Source organism: Asparagus officinalis, chromosome 3 (genome assembly GCF_001876935.1).
Source record: "Asparagus officinalis chromosome 3, Aspof.V1, whole genome shotgun sequence".
NCBI lineage: Eukaryota > Viridiplantae > Streptophyta > Magnoliopsida > Asparagales > Asparagaceae > Asparagus > Asparagus officinalis.
Genome location: NC_033796.1, coordinates 97,061,462 through 97,065,200, shown reverse-complemented (window position 1 = coordinate 97,065,200; position 3,739 = coordinate 97,061,462). Strand labels below are relative to the sequence as shown.

General features: G+C 33.4%; 1 long non-coding RNA gene across 1 annotated transcript; it reads left to right on the top strand.

The window, feature by feature from the left end:
- Window positions 1,145-1,542, top strand: LOC109832400. Its single transcript, XR_002244750.1, has 3 exons — window positions 1,145-1,212; window positions 1,314-1,385; window positions 1,481-1,542. It is a non-coding gene; the product is annotated as an uncharacterized LOC109832400 (long non-coding RNA).

Below are 3,739 nucleotides of genomic sequence, written 5' to 3'. Positions count from 1 at the left end.
GGCCCGATGAGGGTAATTTTTTTTTGTTGATTTGTGTTTTTTTCTTTTTTTTTAATGAAAATTTGGGGGATTTTGCAGGAAAAATTCAAATTTTTGTTCCATTTGCAAAGGTAGTCGTAGTTTGTAAGTTTGTCGGTAGTGAGCGTGATGGGAGATGAGGGTAGGCATTGGAAGGAGGGCTGGAGGCCGCAGAATAGAGGGGGGAAAATTGAATTTTTATGCAAAATTCCTTCAAATTATAGTTTGAACTTATGTTTTGAATCAAATTTGCTGGGGTCTGATCGTATTATCGTTTGCAAGCTGAATATGGGATATGTTGGAATTAAATTGTTAGGATTTTATGAAATGGTCAGGTGATATGTTGGAATCTTAGTCGAAGTTTTAATTTATCTTAGACTTGGCCTCTGTGCCATTCCTTGTAGCTTCGTCTACACAAGAACCCGTTTAGAAATTTGGTCTCTCCTAAGTCACCCCCTTTCTTTTCTTAAACTTATACTTTAGAGTTGTTATGAATTGATGTGATAGTTATTGCTCTTGCTGACCACTATGATGATATTATCTTACTAGCTACTAGTTGAACCTGTTTTTATAATTTTTCACAATCGATTTTTATTACTGTATGTTTTCTTCCAGCTTTGAACAATTCTGCATCAATTTGACAAAAGAAAAGTTGCAGCAACATTTTAATCAGGTCTGAAAGATTCTTCAGAAATTTGTATTGAGACTTATTTTTCAATTGCTCGTATAGAAATTTTAAATATTTTATTATCACCCAATGCTTTGGGGTGTAAACACATTGGTTGTTCTTTGTAACAGCATGTTTTCAAGATGGATATGGAAGAATAAGTTATTTTTTGATGTTATGCTATAAAGAGGGTGGATGTTAGGCGTGTGATACTTTTGCTCCATAAGTTAGAGATTGCGTTCGATGATTAAGTTATTTTTTTATGAGTAAGTAGCGGCATTGTGAACTTCCACCTTTCAGGCTTGTAATTTACTGACACTATTGTCTCAAGAATCATGCTGTTTTCTGGTTATGGTATATTGGAGATTCTTAACTACATATTAGTTCATGTTGCTTTGTAATAACTGATTACATAATCATGAAAGCTTTCAGTGACAGCTCCTTTGTTAAATGTGTAATAGAGATCTTAGCAATAATAACATTGGTGGAACTATCCCGGAGAATCTTCCTCTTACACTGAAGACATTGTACGTTTTTGGAAAATTGGAAAACCTTGTAGCAATTTCTATCTTTTTTTCCTGGGGTGTAGTCACTTTTGATTCATTATAGTTCTGTTTGCCTATGGCAGTTTTCTCTCGGCTAACCAATTGACAGGAAGCATCCCAAGTTCTCTGTCCAAGCTAACACTTCTATCAGACATGTAAGATCATGTTAATAATCTTTATATGCCTTTCCTTAATTTGTGAGGAGTAATTACAACTTCTTTGTCATCTTCCTATATTTTGTTTTTGGTAGGTCAGTGAACGTTAATCATTTAAGTGGTGATTTGCCAGATGCTTTCCAGTCTCTCACTGGTCTAATAAACTTGTGAGTGGATCTTCCCTTTAAATTTAGTAGTGGTTAATTTGATTATTTGCTGGCAGTTCCCACCAAATCTTGAACCAATTATTTAGTTTAAGTTCAGAGTTGACAAGAGATGTCCAGCTTATATATATCACTAGGGGGAATTCGCAGATTTTCTCAAGAGTGACCGATAGCTCTCAATGTGAAGGATATAAAAGATTATCACAGGCTATAACAAGGTAAGAGCTAGTATTTATATCCTCCCTGAAACTTTAAGAAAAAAGATTTCATATCGCGTTATCTAATAGTCTACTTGTTACTACTCATTGATCCAAGTGTGGTGTAAGCACTTGTTCTTTTGTTTTTATTGTCATATCCTTTATAGGTAGCTGATGCTGCACATTTGTTTTGCTCGAATATCTGAAAATTTCATGATTCAAATATCTACTTCTTGAATTTGGTTTAGAAAATAGAAGGATATCATAAGGTCTGTTATTACCTTTGATTTGTTACTAACAAAACCTTTATGCTCTGTATCACTGTTTAGTGGTTACTTGGTTAAGATTTTCTCATGATATAAGGTATACACTTCTGTTAGCCATTGCTTCGGATCAATTACTAATACCTAGAAGTTATGACTTGTTATAATAGTTGTTGGTGACTGATTTTTTTTTTTTTTTTGTCGAGTAATAGCTATAAATCATGAATTTTTATTAAGAGTGTTGAACCATATTGGTGCTTAAAGACTTTTCCTTGATCTTTTGGACTGGATTATCACCCAACATCTGTGTTTTTGTAGCTAACTTTGAAGCTCTGCATCGTGTGCGCATGTGTACACACACATGTATAACTTATGCATGGGTGTGTATTTGATATTTATTCTTGATTAAGCAACGCAAGATGTTACATATAATCAGGTGTAGGTATATTTATGTGCATACTATTATTGATTGTTTTACTAACTGAACACATGTCAACAGAACGGAACAAGCAAATAATAAATCAAGCAATATGAAGGAAGATTTACCAGGTTATGAAGATCTCTTAGCTTCAAGTAAATCCCTTTGATAACTCTCTTTTTGCATTGCACTAGAATTAGTTTACTAAATTTAACCAATCTACGTGAGGCATGTCAGTAGTTAGTAATCACAGACTAAAAGATAATGATTACATGAATTCAGCATTCTTTAATTGGCTACTTCCTGGAAATAATTTATATACCTATAGTACTTGGTTTAGTGGCTTTTGCTTGTTGTAATTAGTCCTCAACTATTGGTATCTCTTTTATATATATGCATTGCTTGTGTCCTTATGGATCAGTTTGTACATATATTGATGCATTGCTTGTGTCCTTATGTTACACTCAGGATGATGAGGAAGAAGGTGAAGAAGGAGAAGAAGAGGGCTTGAGTAAATGTATAGGGAAGGAGTTGAAGAAGCTTCTGCAGTGTCATAGCCATTGTAAATAATTTATGTAAAAGTTTGTAAACAATTTATGTATCTCTCTACTATTTTGGTGAATGTATTATTTGAATATAATAGGATTTGATATTGAAATATAATTAGATTGTGTTGGATCTGAATATAATTTTTTTTGTTTAATATTGTGTACATGTAATCAAGTTTTTGAAAAAAAAAAAAAAAAAAAAAAAACTTACTGTAGCATAGCATCCTAGACGGAATTTTCGTCTAGGATTCCGTCTAGGATGCTCAAATTCCGTCTAGAATACTTGTTTTTTTGAAAAAAAAATTAAAAAAAATCAAAAACATCCTAGACGAAAATTCCGTCTAGGATGACTATCCTAGACGGAATTTCCGTCTAGGATAGTCATCCTAGACGGAATTTTTTTCCGTCTAGAATGTAATATTCTAGACGGAAATTCCGTCTAGAATAATCCGTCTAGGATGTATTCTAGACGGTTTTAAATTCCGTCTAGAATAATCCGTCTAGAATGTATTCTAGACGGAATTTCCGTCTAGAATACTACATTCTAGACGGAAACATACTAGACGCGTATTCTAGACGGAATTCCGTCTAGAATAAGCATTCTAGACGGAATTCTAGGTATCCTAGACGGAATTTTCCGTCTAGGATGCCTCATTATTTAGTAGTGCAAATCCATGCTTTTATTGATGAATACTTGTTTGGTCGAGCTCCTACTTAAGCAAATAAATTTTTTTTGAATCATGATTCACACCCCATGTTATTAA